Genomic DNA, 15,059 nt, shown 5'->3' on the forward strand with positions numbered 1-15,059 from the left:
CATTCCCCCAAGTCTCCCGATAACAATGATACCTCACTTGTGTGGGTAGGCCTAGCGCCCGCGACAGGAAATGCCCCAAAATGCAACGTGGACACATCACATTTTTTTAAAGAAAACAGAGGTGTTTTTTGCAAAGTGCCTACCTGTAGATTTTGGCCTCTAGCTCAGCCGGCACCTAGGGAAACCTACCAAACCTGTGCATTTTTGAAAACTAGAGACCTAGTGGAATCCAAGATGGGGTGACTTGTGGGGCTCCGACCAGGTTCTGTTACCCAGAATCCTTTGCAAACCTCAAAATTTGGCTAAATAAACACATTTTCCTCACATTTCGGTGACAGAAAGTTCTGGAATCTGAGAGGAGCCACAAATTTCCTTCCACCCAGCGTTCCCCCCAAGTCTCCTGAAAAAAATGATACCTCACTTGTGTGGGTAGGCCTAGCGCCCGTGACAGGAAACGCCCCAAAACACAACGTTGGCACATCACATTTCTTTTAAGAAAATAGAGGTGTTTTTTACAAAGTGCCTGCCTGTAGATTTTGGCCTCTAGCTCAGCCGGCACCTATGGAAACCTACCAAACCTATGCATTTTTCAAAACTAGAGACCTAGGAGAATACAAGATGTGGTGACTTGTGGGGCTCTGACCAGGTTCTGTTACCCAAAATCCTTTGCAAACCTCAAAATGTGGCTAAAAAAACACATTTTCCTCAAATTTCGGTAACAGAAAGTTCTGGAATCTGAGAGGAGCCACAAATTTCCTTCCACCCAGCGTTCCCCCCAAGTCTCCTGATAAAAATGATACCTCACTTGTGTGGGTAGGCCTAGCGCCTGCGACAGGAAATGCCCCAAAACGCAACGTGGACACATCACATTTTTGTAAGAAAACAGAGGTGTTTTTTGCAAATTGCCTACCTGTAGATTTTGGCCTCTAGCTCAGCCGGCACCTAGGGAAACCTACCAAACCTGTGCATTTTTTAAAACTAGAGACCTAGGGGAATCGAAGATGGAGTGACTTGTGGGGCTCTGACCAGGTTCTGTTACCCAGAATCCTTTGCAAACCTCAATATTTGGCTAAGAAAACACATTTTCCTCAAATTTTGGTGACAGAAAGTTCTGGAATCAGAGAGGAGCCACAAATTTCCTTCCACCCAGCGTTCCCCCCAAGTCTCCCGATAAAAATGATACCTCACTTGTGTGGGTAGGCCTAGCGCCCGTGACAGGAAACGCCCCAAAACACAACGTGGACACATCACATTTTTTTAAAGAAAACAGAGGTGTTTTTGCAAAGTGCCTACCTGTTGATTTTGGCCTCTAGCTCAGCCGGCACCCAGGGAAACCTACCAAACCTATGCATTTTTGAAAACTAGAGACCTAGGGGAATCCAAGATGGGGTGACTTGTGGGGCTCTGACCAGGTTCTGTTACCCAGAATCCTTTGCAAACCTCAAAATTTGGCTTAAAAAAACACATTTTCCTCAAATTTTGGTGACAGAAAGTTCTGGAATCGGAGAGGAGCCACAAATTTCCATCCACCCAGCGTTCCCCCAAGTCTCCCGATAAAAATGATACCTCACTTGTGTGGGTAGGCCTAGCGCCCGCGACAGGAAATGCCCCAAAACGCAACGTGGACACATCACATTTTTGAAAGAAAACAGAGGTGTTTTTTGCAAATTGCCTACCTGTAGATTTTGGCCTCTAGCTCAGCCGGCACCTAGGGAAACCTACCAAACCTGTGCATTTTTGAAAACTAGAGACCTATGGGAATCCAAGATGGGGTGACTTGTGGGGCTCTGACCAGGTTCTGTTAAGCTGAATCCTTTGCAAACCTCAAAATTTGGCTAAGAAAACACATTGTCCTCAAATTTTGGTGACAGAAAGTTCTGGAATCAGAGAGGAGCCACACATTTCCTTCCACCCAGCGTTCCCCCAAGTCTCCCGATAAAAATGATACCTCACTTGTGTGGGTAGGCCTAGAGCCCGCGACAGGAAATGCCCCAAAACGCAACGTGGACACATCACATTTTTGAAAGAAAACAGAGGTGTTTTTTGCAAATTGCCTACCTGTAGATTTTGGCCTCTAGCTCAGCCGGCACCTAGGGAAACCTACCAAACCTGTGCATTTTTGAAAACTAGAAACCTAGGGGAATCCAAGATGGGGTGACTTGTGGGGGTCTGACTAGGTTATGTTACCCAGAATCCTTTGCAAACCTCAAAATTGGGCTAAAAAAACACATTTTCCTCAAATTGTAATGACAGAAAGTTCTGGAATCTGAGAGGAGCCACAAATTTCCTTCCATCCAGCGTTCCCCCAAGTCTCCCGATAAAAATGATACCTCACTTGTGAGGGTAGGCCTAGCGCCCGCGACAGCAAATGCCCCAAAACGCAACGTGGACACATAACATTTTTTGAAAGAAAACAGAGGTGTTTTTTGCAAAGTTCCTACCTGTAGATTTTGGCCTCTAGCTCAGCCGGCACCTAGGGAAACGTACGAAACCTGTGCATTTTTGGAAACTAAAGACCTAGGGGAATCCAAGATGGGGGTGACTTGTGGGGCTCTGACCACGTTCTGTTACCCAGAATTCTTTGCAAACCTCAAAATTTGGCTAAAAAAACACGTTTTCCTCACATTTCGGTGACAGATAGTTCTGGAATCAGAGAGGAGCCACAAATTTCCTTCCACCCAGCGTTCCCCCAAGTCTCCCGATAAAAATGATACCTCACTTGTGTGGGTAGGCCTAGCGCCCGTGACATGAAACGCCCCAAAAAACAACATGGACACATCACATTTTTTTAAAGAAAACAGAGGTGTTTTTTGCCAAGTGCCTACCTGTAGATTTTGGCCTCTAGCTCAGCCAGCACCAAGGGAAACCTACCAAACCTGTGCATTTTTGAAAAATAGAGACCTAGGGGAATCCAAGATGGGGTGACTTGTGGGGCTCTGACCAGGTTCTATTACCCAGAATCCTTTGCAAACCTCAAAATGTGGCTAAAAAAACACATTTTCCTCAAATTTCGTGACAGAAAGTTCTGGAATCTGAGAGGAGCCACAAATTTCCTTCCACCCAGCATTCCCCCAAGTCTCCCGATAACAATGATACCTCACTTGTGTGGGTAGGCCTAGCGCCCGCGACAGGAAATGCCCCAAAATGCAACGTGGACACATCACATTTTTTTAAAGAAAACAGAGGTGTTTTTTGCAAAGTGCCTACCTATAGATTTTGGCCTCTAGCTCAGCCGGCACCTAGGGAAACCTACCAAACCTGTGCATTTTTGAAAACTAGAGACCTAGGGGAATCCAAGATGGGGTGACTTGTGGGGCTCCGACCAGGTTCTGTTACCCAGAATCCTTTGCAAACCTCAAAATTTGGCTAAATAAACACATTTTCCTCACATTTCGGTGACAGAAAGTTCTGGAATCTGAGAGGAGCCACAAATTTCCTTCCACCCAGCGTTCCCCCCAAGTCTCCTGAAAAAAATGATACCTCACTTGTGTGGGTAGGCCTAGCGCCCGTGACAGGAAACGCCCCAAAACACAACGTTGGCACATCACATTTCTTTTAAGAAAATAGAGGTGTTTTTTACAAAGTGCCTGCCTGTAGATTTTGGCCTCTAGCTCAGCCGGCACCTATGGAAACCTACCAAACCTATGCATTTTTCAAAACTAGAGACCTAGGAGAATACAAGATGGGGTGACTTGTGGGGCTCTGACCAGATTCTGTTACCCAGAATCCTTTGCAAACCTCAAAATGTGGCTAAAAAAACACATTTTCCTCAAATTTCGGTAACAGAAAGTTCTGGAATCTGAGAGGAGCCACAAATTTCCTTCCACCCAGCGTTCCCCCCAAGTCTCCTGATAAAAATGATACCTCACTTGTGTGGGTAGGCCTAGCGCCTGCGACAGGAAATGCCCCAAAACGCAACGTGGACACATCACATTTTTGTAAGAAAACAGAGGTGTTTTTTGCAAATTGCCTACCTATAGATTTTGGCCTCAAGCTCAGCCGGCACCTAGGGAAACCTACCAAACCTGTGCATTTTTTAAAACTAGAGACCTAGGGGAATCGAAGATGGAGTGACTTGTGGGGCTCTGACCAGGTTCTGTTACCCAGAATCCTTTGCAAACCTCAATATTTGGCTAAGAAAACACATTTTCCTCAAATTTTGGTGACAGAAAGTTCTGGAATCAGAGAGGAGCCACAAATTTCCTTCCACCCAGCGTTCCCCCCAAGTCTCCCGATAAAAATGATACCTCACTTGTGTGGGTAGGCCTAGCGCCCGTGACAGGAAACGCCCCAAAACACAACGTGGACACATCACATTTTTTTAAAGAAAACAGAGGTGTTTTTGCAAAGTGCCTACCTGTTGATTTTGGCCTCTAGCTCAGCCGGCACCCAGGGAAACCTACCAAACCTATGCATTTTTGAAAACTAGAGACCTAGGGGAATCCAAGATGGGGTGACTTGTGGGGCTCTGACCAGGTTCTGTTACCCAGAATCCTTTGCAAACCTCAAAATTTGGCTTAAAAAAACACATTTTCCTCAAATTTTGGTGACAGAAAGTTCTGGAATCGGAGAGGAGCCACAAATTTCCATCCACCCAGCGTTCCCCCAAGTCTCCCGATAAAAATGATACCTCACTTGTGTGGGTAGGCCTAGCGCCCGCGACAGGAAATGCCCCAAAACGCAACGTGGACACATCACATTTTTGAAAGAAAACAGAGGTGTTTTTTGCAAATTGCCTACCTGTAGATTTTGGCCTCTAGCTCAGCCGGCACCTAGGGAAACCTACCAAACCTGTGCATTTTTGAAAACTAGAGACCTATGGGAATCCAAGATGGGGTGAATTGTGGGGCTCTGACCAGGTTCTGTTAAGCTGAATCCTTTGCAAACCTCAAAATTTGGCTAAGAAAACACATTGTCCTCAAATTTTGGTGACAGAAAGTTCTGGAATCAGAGAGGAGCCACACATTTCCTTCCACCCAGCGTTCCCCCAAGTCTCCCGATAAAAATGATACCTCACTTGTGTGGGTAGGCCTAGAGCCCGCGACAGGAAATGCCCCAAAACGCAACGTGGACACATCACATTTTTGAAAGAAAACAGAGGTGTTTTTTGCAAATTGCCTACCTGTAGATTTTGGCCTCTAGCTCAGCCGGCACCTAGGGAAACCTACCAAACCTGTGCATTTTTGAAAACTAGAAACCTAGGGGAATCCAAGATGGGGTGACTTGTGGGGGTCTGACTAGGTTATGTTACCCAGAATCCTTTGCAAACCTCAAAATGTGGCTAAAAAAACACATTTTCCTCAAATTTCGTGACAGAAAGTTCTGGAATCTGAGAGGAGCCACAAATTTCCTTCCACCCAGCATTCCCCCAAGTCTCCCGATAACAATGATACCTCACTTGTGTGGGTAGGCCTAGCGCCCGCGACAGGAAATGCCCCAAAATGCAACGTGGACACATCACATTTTTGAAAGAAAACAGAAGTGTTTTTTGCAAAGTGCCTACCTGTAGATTTTGGCCTCTAGCTCAGCCGGCACCTAGGGAAACGTACAAAACCTGTGCTTTTTTGGAAACTAAAGACCTAGGGGAATCCAAGATGGGGGTGACTTGTGGGGCTCTGACCAGGTTCTGTTACCCAGAATTCTTTGCAAACCTCAAAATTTGGCTAAAAAAACACGTTTTCCTCACATTTTGGTGACAGATAGTTCTGGAATCAGAGAGGAACCCCAATTTTCTTCCACCCAGCGTTCCCCCAAGTCTCCCGATAAAAATGATACCTCACTTGTGTGGATAGGCCTAGCGCCCGCGACAGGAAATGCCCCAAAACGCAACGTGGACACATCACATTTTTTTAAAGAAAACAGAGGTGTTTTTTGCAAAGTGCCTACCTGTAAATTTTGGTCTCTAGCTCAGCCGGCACCTAGGGAAACGTACCAAACCTGTGCATTTTTTTAAACTAGAGACCTAGGGAAATCCAAAATGGGGTGACTTGTGGTGCTCTGACCAGGTTCTTTTACCAAAAATCCTTTGCAAACCTCAAAATTTGGCTAAAAAAAAATATTTTCCTCGCATTTTGGTGACAGAAAGTTCTGGAATCTGAGAGGAGCCACAAATTTCCTTCCACCCACCGTTCCCTCCAAGTCTCCCGATGAAAATGATACCTCACTTGTGTGGGTAGGCCTAGCGCCCGTGACAGGAAACGCCCCAAAACACAACGTGGACACATCACATTTTTTTAAAGAAAACAGAGGTGTTTTTTGCAAAGTGCCTACCTGTAGATTTTGGCCTCTAGCTCAGCCGGCACCTAGGGAAACCTACCAAACCTATACATTTTTGAAAACTAGAGACCTAGGGGAATCCAAGATGGGGTGACTTGTGGGGCTCTGACCAGGTTCTGTTACCCAGAATCCTTTGCAAACCTCAAAATGTGGCTAAAAAAACACATTTTCCTCAAATTTTGGTGACAGAAAGTTCTGGAATCAGAGAGGAGCCACACATTTCCTTCCACCGAGCGTTCGCCCAAGTCTCCAGATAAAAATGATACCTTACATGTGTGGGTAGGCCGAGTGCCCACGACAAGAAATGCCCCAAAAAGCAAAGTGGACACATCACATTTTTTATTAGAAAACAGAGGTGTTTTTTGCAAAGTGCCTACCTGTAAATTTTGGTCTCTAGCTCAGCCGGCACCTACGGAAACCTACCAAACCTGTGCGTTTTTCAAAACTAGAGACCTAGGGGAATCCAAGATGGGCTGACTTGTGGGGCTCTGACCAGGTTCTGTTACCCAGAATCCTTTGCAAACCTCACAATATGGCTAAAAAAACACATTTTCCTCAAATTTTGTTGACAGAAAGTTCTGGAATCAGAGAGGAGCCACAAATTTCCATCCACCCAGCGTTCCCCCAAGTTTCCCGATAAAAATGATACCTCACATGTGTGGGTAGGCCTAGCGCCCGTGACGGGAAACGCCCCAAATCACAACGTGAACACATCACATTTTTTTAAAGAAAACAGAGGTGTTTTTTGCAAAGTGCCTACCTGTAGATTTTGGCCTCTAGCTCAGCCGGCACCTAGGGAAACCTAGCAAACCATTGCATTTTTGAAAACTAAAGACCTAGGGGAATCCAATATGGTGTGACTTGTGGGGCTCTGATCAGCTTCTGTTACCCAGAATCCTTTGCAAACCTCAAAATTTGGCTAAAAAAACACATTTTCCTTACATTTCGGTGACAGAAAGTTCTGGAATCTGAGAGGAGCCACAAATTTCCTTCCACCCAGCGTTCCCCCAAGTCTCCCGATAAAAATGACACCTCACTTGTGTGGGTAGGCCTAGCGCCCGTGACTGGAAACGCCCCAAAACACAACAAGGACACATCACATTTTTTTAAAGAAAACAGAGGTGTTTTTTGCAAAGTGCCTTCCTGTAGATTTAGGCCTCTAGCTAAGCCGGCACCTAGGGAAACCTTCCAAACCTGTGCATTTTTGAAAACTAGAGACCTAGGGGAATATAAGATGGGGTGACTTGTGGGGGTCTGACCAGGTTATGTTACCCAGAATCCTTTGCAAACCTAAAAATTTGGCTAAAAAAACAAATTTTCCTCAAATTTCAATGACAGAAAGTTCTGGAATCTGAGAGGAGCCACAAATTTCCTTCCACCCAGCGTTCCCCCAAGTCTACCGATAAAAATGATACCTCACTTGTGTGGGTAGGCCTAGCGCCCGTGACTGGAAACGCCCCAAAACACAACATGGACACATCACATTTTTTGAAAGAAAACAGAGGTGTTTTTTGCAAAGTGCCTTCCTGTAGATTTTGGCCTCTAGCTCAGCCGGCACTTAGGGAAACCTTCCAAACCTGTGCATTTTTGAAAACTAGAGACCTAGGGGAATCCAAGATGGGGTGACTTGTGGGGCTCCGACCAGGTTCTGTTACCCAGAATCCTTTGCAAACCTCAAAATTTGGCTAAATAAACACAATTTCCTCACATTTCGGTCACAGAAAGTTCTGCAATCTGAGAGGAGCCACAAATTTCCTTCCACCCAGCGTTCCCCCCAAGTCTCCCGAAAAAAATGATACCTCACTTGTGTGGGTAGGCCTAGCGCCCGTGACAGGAAACGCCTCAAAACACAACGTGGACACATCACATTTCTTTTAAGAAAATAGAGGTGTTTTTTACAAAGTGCCTACCTGTAGATTTTGGCCTCTAGCTCAGCCGGCACCTAGGGAAACCTACCAAACCTATGCATTTTTCAAAACTAGAGACCTAGGAGAATACAAGATGGGGTGACTTGTGGGGCTCTGACCAGGTTCTGTTACCCAGAATCCTTTGCAAACCTCAAAATGTGGCTAAAAAAACACATTTTCCTCAAATTTCGGTGACAGAAAGTTCTGGAATCAGAGAGGAGCCACAAATTTCCATCCACCCAGCGTTCCCCCAAGTCTCCCGATAAAAATGATACCTCACTTGTGTGGGTAGGCCTAGCGCCCGCGACAGGAAATGCCCCAAAACGCAACGTGGACACATCACATTTTTGAAAGAAAACAGAGGTGTTTTTTGCAAATTGCCTACCTGTAGATTTTGGCCTCTAGCTCAGCCGGCACCTAGGGAAACCTACCAAACCTGTGCATTTTTGAAAACTAGAGACCTATGGGAATCCAAGATGGGGTGACTTGTGGGGCTCTGACCAGGTTCTGTTAAGCTGAATCCTTTGCAAACCTCAAAATTTGGCTAAGAAAACACATTGTCCTCAAATTTTGGTGACAGAAAGTTCTGGAATCAGAGAGGAGCCACACATTTCCTTCCACCCAGCGTTCCCCCAAGTCTCCCGATAAAAATGGTACCTCACTTGTGTGGGTAGGCCTAGCGCCTGCGATAGGAAATGCCCCAAAACGCAACGTGGACACATCACATTTTTTAAAGAAAACAGAGGTGTTTTTTGCAAATTGCCTACCTGTAGATTTTAGCCTCTAGCTCAGCCGGCACCTAGGGAAACCTACCAAACCTGTGCATTTTTGAAAACTAGAAACCTAGGGGAATCCAAGATGGGGTGACTTGTGGGGGTCTGACTAGGTTATGTTACCCAGAATCCTTTGCAAACCTCAAAATTTGGCTAAAAAAACACATTTTCCTCAAATTTTAATGACAGAAAGTTCTGGAATCTGAGAGGAGCCACAAATTTCCTTCCATCCAGCGTTCCCCCAAGTCTCCCGATAAAAATGATACCTCACTTGTGAGGGTAGGCCTAGCGCCCGCGACAGCAAATGCCCCAAAACGCAACGTGGACACATAACATTTTTTGAAAGAAAACAGAGGTGTTTTTTGCAAAGTTCCTACCTGTAGATTTTGGCCTCTAGCTCAGCCGGCACCTAGGGAAACGTACGAAACCTGTGCATTTTTGGAAACTAAAGACCTAGGGGAATCCAAGATGGGGGTGACTTGTGGGGCTCTGACCACGTTCTGTTACCCAGAATTCTTTGCAAACCTCAAAATGTGGCTAAAGAAACACGTTTTCCTCACATTTCGGTGACAGAAAGTTCTGGAATCAGAGAGGAGCCACACATTTCCTTCCACCGAGCGTTCCCTCAAGTCTCCCGATAAAAATGATACCTCACATGTGTGGGTAGGCCTAGTGCCCGCGACAGGAAATGCCCCAAAATGCAACGTGGACACATCACATTTTTTTAAAGAAAACAGAGGTGTTTTTTGCAAAGTGCCTACCTGTACATTTTGGTCTCTAGCTCAGCCGGCACCTACGGAAACCTACCAAACCTGTGCATTTTTCAAAACTAGAGACCTAGGGGAATCCAAGATGGGGTGACTTGTGGGGCTCTGATCAGCTTCTGTTACCCAGAATCCTTTGCAAACCTCAAAATGTGGCTAAAAAAACACATTTTCCTCAAATTTTGGTGACAGAAGGTTCTGGAATCAGAGAGGAGCCACACATTTCCTTCCACCGAGCGTTCCCCCAAGTCTCCCGATAAAAATGATACCTCACATGTGTGGGTAGGCCGAGTGCCCACGACAGGAAATGCCCCAAAATGCAACGTGGACACATCACATTTTTTTAAAGAAAACAGAGGTGTTTTTTGCAAAGTGCCTACCTGTAAATTTTGGTCTCTAGCTCAGCCGGCACCTACGGAAACCTACCAAACCTGTGCATTTTTCAAAACTAGAGACCTAGGGGAATCCAAGATGGGGTGACTTGTGGGGCTCTGATCCGCTTCTGTTACCCAGAATCCTTTGCAAACCTCAAAATATGGCTAAAAAAACACATTTTCCTCAAATTTTGGTGACAGAAAGTTCTGGAATCAGAGAGGAGGCACAAGTTTCCATCCACCCAGCATTCCCCCAAGTCTCCCGATAAAAATGATACCTCACATGTGTGGGTAGGCCTAGCGCCCGTGACGGGAAACGCCCCAAAACACAACGTGAACACATCACATTTTTTTAAAGAAAACAGAGGTGTTTTTTGCAAAGTGCCTAACTGTAGATTTTGGCCTCTAGCTCAGCCGGCACCTAGGGAAACCTAGCAAACCTGTGCATTTTTTAAAACTAGAGACCTAGGGGAATCCAATATGGTGTGACTTGTGGGGCTCTGATCAGCTTCTGTTACCCAGAATCCTTTGCAAACCTCAAAATTTGGCTAAAAAAACACATTTTCCTTACATTTCGGTGACAGAAAGTTCTGGAATCTGAGAGGAGCCACAAATTTCCTTCCACCCAGCGTTCCCCCAAGTCTCCCGATAAAAATGACACCTCACTTGTGTGGGTAGGCCTAGCGCCCGTGACTGGAAACGCCCCAAAACACAACATGGACACATCACATTTTTTAAAAGAAAACAGAGGTGTTTTTTGCAAAGTGCCTTCCTGTAGATTTAGGCCTCTAGCTAAGCCGGCACCTAGGGAAACCTTCCAAACCTGTGCATTTTTTTAAACTAGAGACCTAGGGGAATCCAAGATGGGGTGACTTGTGGGACTCCGACCAGGTTCTGTTACCCAGAATCCTTTGCAAACCTCAAAATTTGGCTAAATAAACACATTTTCCTCACGTTTCGGTGACAGAAAGTTCTGGAATCTGAGAGGAGCCACAAATTTCCTTCCACCCAGCGTTCCCCCCAAGTCTCCCGAAAAAAATGATACCTCACTTGTGTGGGTAGGCCTAGCGCCCGTGACAGGAAACGCCCCAAAACACAACGTGGACACATCACATTTCTTTTAAGAAAATAGAGGTGTTTTTTACAAAGTGCCTACCTGTCGATTTTGGCCTCTAGCTCAGCCGGCACCTACGGAAACCTACCAAACCTATGCATTTTTCAAAACTAGAGACCTAGGAGAATACAAGATGGGGTGACTTATGGGGCTCTGACCAGGTTCTGTTACCCAGAATCCTTTGCAAACCTCAAAATGTGGCTAAAAAAACACATTTTCCTCAAATTTCGGTGACAGAAAGTTCTGGAATCAGAGAGGAGCCACAAATTTCCATCCACCCAGCGTTCCCCCAAGTCTCCCGATAAAAATGATACCTCACTTGTGTGGGTAGGCCTAGCGCCCGCGACAGGAAATGCCCCAAAACGCAACGTGGACACATCACATTTTTGAAAGAAAACAGAGTTGTTTTTTGCAAATTTTCTACCTGTAGATTTTGGCCTCTAGCTCAGCCGGCACCTAGGGAAACCTACCAAACCTGTGCATTTTTGAAAACTAGAGACCTATGGGACTCCAAGATGGGGTGACTTGTGGGGCTCTGACCAGGTTCTGTTAAGCTGAATCCTTTGCAAACCTCAAAATTTGGCTAAGAAAACACATTGTCCTCAAATTTTAGTGACAGAAAGTTCTGGAATCAGAGAGGAGCCACACATTTCCTTCCACCCAGCGTTCCCCCAAGTCTCCCGATAAAAATGATACCTCACTTGTGTGGGTAGGCCTAGCGCCCGCGATAGGAAATGCCCCAAAACGCAACGTGGACACATCACATTTTTGAAAGAAAACAGAGGTGTTTTTTGCAAATTGCCTACCTGTAGATTTTGGCCTCTAGCTCAGCCGGCACCTAGGGAAACCTACCAAACCTGTGCATTTTTGAAAACTAGAAACCTAGGGGAATCCAAGATGGGGTGACTTGTGGGGGTCTGACTAGGTTATGTTACCCAGAATCCTTTGCAAACCTCAAAATTTGGCTAAAAAAACACATTTTCCTCAAATTTTAATGAGAGAAAGTTCTGGAATCTGAGAGGAGCCACAAATTTCCTTCCATCCAGCGTTCCCCCAAGTCTCCCGATAAAAATGATACCTCACTTGTGAGGGTAGGCCTAGCGCCCGCGACAGCAAATGCCCCAAAACGCAACGTGGACACATAACATTTTTTGAAAGAAAACAGAGGTGTTTTTTGCAAAGTTCCTACCTGTAGATTTTGGCCTCTAGCTCAGCCGGCACCTAGGGAAACGCACGAAACCTGTGCATTTTTGGAAACTAAAGACCTAGGGGAATCCAAGATGGGGGTGACTTGTGGGGCTCTGACCACGTTCTGTTACCCAGAATTCTTTGCAAACCTCAAAATTTGGCTAAAGAAACACGTTTTCCTCACATTTCGGTGACAGAAAGTTCTGGAATCAGAGAGGAGCCACACATTTCCTTCCACCGAGCGTTCCCTCAAGTCTCCCGATAAAATGATACCTCACATTTGTGGGTAGGCCTAGTGCTCGCGACAGGAAATGCCCCAAAATGCAACGTGGACACATCACATTTTTTTAAAGAAAACAGAGGTGTTTTTTGCAAAGTGCCTACCTGTAAATTTTGGTCTCTAGCTCAGCCGGCACCTACGGAAACCTACCAAACCTGTGCATTTTTAAAAACTAGAGACCTAGGGGAATCCAAGATGGGGTGACTTGTGGGGATCTGACCAGGTTCTGTTACCCAGAATCCTTTGCAAACCTCAAAATCTGGCTAAAAAAACACATTTTCCTCAAATTTCGTGACAGAAAGTTCTGGAATCTTAGAGGAGCCACAAATTTCCTTCCACCCAGCATTCCCCCAAGTCTCCCGATAACAATGATACCACACTTGTGTGGGTAGGCCTAGCACCCGCGACAAGAAATTCCCCAAAATGCAACGTGGACACATCACATTTTTTAAAGAAAACAGAGGTGTTTTTTGCAAAGTGCCTACATGTAGATTTTGGCCTCTAGCTCAGCCGGCACCTAGGGAAACGTACAAAACCTGTGCTTTTTTGGAAACTAAAGACCTAGGGGAATCCAAGATGGGGGTGACTTGTGGGGCTCTGACCAGGTTCTGTTACCCAGAATTCTTTGCAAACCTCAAAATTTGGCTAAAAAAACACGTTTTCCTCACATTTTGGTAACAGATAGTTCTGGAATCAGAGAGGAACCCCAATTTTCTTCCACCCAGCGTTCCCCCAAGTCTCCTGATAAAAATGATACCTCACATGTGTGGGTAGGCATAGCGCCCGTGACAGGAAACGCCCCAAAACACAACGTGGACACATCACATTTCTTTTAAGAAAATAGAGGTGTTTTTTACAAAGTGCCTACCTGTAGATTTTGGCCTCTAGCTCAGCCGGCACCTAGGGAAACCTACCAAACCTATGCATTTTTCAAAACTAGAGACCTAGGAGAATACAAGATGGGGTGACTTGTGGGGCTCTGACCAGGTTCTGTTACCCAGAATCCTTTGCAAACCTCAAAATGTGGCTAAAAAAACAAATTTTCCTCAAATTTCGGTAACAGAAAGTTCTGGAATCTGAGAGGAGCCACAAATTTCCTTCCACCCAGCGTTCCCCCCAAGTCTCCTGATAAAAATGATACCTCACTTGTGTGGGTAGGCCTAGCGCCTGCGACAGTAAATGCCCCAAAACGCAACGTGGACACATCACATTTTTGAAAGAAAACAGAGGTGTTTTTTGCAAATTGCCTACCTGTAGATTTTGGCCTCTAGCTCAGCCGGCACCTAGGGAAACCTACCAAACCTGTGCATTTTTTAAAACTAGAGACCTAGGGGAATCTAAGATGGAGTGACTTGTGGGGCTCTGACCAGGTTCTGTTACCCAGAATCCTTTGCAAACCTCAAAATTTGGCTAAGAAAACACATTTTCCTCAAATTTTGGTGACAGAAAGTTCTGGAATCAGAGAGGAGCCACAAATTTCCTTCCACCCAGCGTTCCCCCCAAGTCTCCCGATAAAAATGATACCTCACTTGTGTGGGTAGGCCTAGCGCCCGTGACAGGAAACGCCCCAAAACACAACGTGGACACATCACATTTTTTTAAAGAAAACAGAGGTGTTTTTGCAAAGTGCCTACCTGTTGATTTTGGCCTCTAGCTCAGCCGGCACCTAGGGAAACCTACCAAACCTATGCATTTTTGAAAACTAGAGACCTAGGGGAATCCAAGATGGGGTGACTTGTGGGGCTCTGACCAGGTTCTGTTACCCAGAATCCTTTGCAAACCTCAAAATTTGGCTAAAAAAACAAATTTTCCTCAAATTTTGGTGACAGAAAGTTCTGGAATCAGAGAGGAGCCAGAAATTTCCTTCCACCCAGCGTTCCCCCAAGTCTCCCGATAAAAATGATACCTCACTTGTGTGGGTAGGCCTAGCGCCCGCGACAGGAAATGCCCCAAAACGCAACGTGGACACATCACATTTTTGAAAGAAAACAGAGGTGTTTTTTGCAAATTGCCTACCTGTAGATTTTGGCCTCCAGCTCAGCCGGCACCTAGGGAAACCTACCAAACCTGTGCATTTTTGAAAACTAGAAACCTAGGGGAATCCAAGATGGGGTGACTTGTGGGGGTCTGACTAGGTTATGTTACCCAGAATCCTTTGCAAACCTCAAAATTTGGCTAAAAAAACACATTTTCCTCAAATTTTAATGACAGAAAGTTCTGGAATCTGAGAGGAGCCACAAATTTCCTTCCATCCAGCGTTACCACAAGTCTCCCAATAAAAATGATACCTCACTTGTGAGGGTAGGCCTAGCGCCCGCGACAGCAAATGCCCCAAAACGCAACGTGGACACATAACATTTTTTGAAAGAAAACAGAGGTGTTT

This window comes from Pleurodeles waltl, chromosome 7, assembly GCF_031143425.1.
Source record: "Pleurodeles waltl isolate 20211129_DDA chromosome 7, aPleWal1.hap1.20221129, whole genome shotgun sequence".
Classification (NCBI taxonomy): domain Eukaryota; kingdom Metazoa; phylum Chordata; class Amphibia; order Caudata; family Salamandridae; genus Pleurodeles; species Pleurodeles waltl.